The sequence below is a fragment of the Myxocyprinus asiaticus genome, chromosome 15, assembly GCF_019703515.2.
Source record: "Myxocyprinus asiaticus isolate MX2 ecotype Aquarium Trade chromosome 15, UBuf_Myxa_2, whole genome shotgun sequence".
Taxonomy (NCBI): Eukaryota; Metazoa; Chordata; class Actinopteri; order Cypriniformes; family Catostomidae; genus Myxocyprinus; species Myxocyprinus asiaticus.
Genome location: NC_059358.1, coordinates 734,751 through 735,000, shown reverse-complemented (window position 1 = coordinate 735,000; position 250 = coordinate 734,751).

The window sequence follows — 250 nt, the reverse complement described above, 5'->3', positions numbered from 1 at the left end:
GAGCGTGCGATGCGCTCAGACTCCTGCGGGGGCGGGGCCTGCTGCATCAGCCAATCAGAGCGCAGATGGAGGCAGGAAAGGACCGTGTGGTGGTACACAGGTACAGTCATGGCATCAGATGGTAATACCATGGTACTTTGAGGTTGATGTATACAGTAGGCCTACAGGTGAGAAGTTTGAAACATCTACTCCTTTTTATTATGAGCAGGGTCAGAAATTTAGGGGGGCGTCAGGGAAAAAATGTCACCAA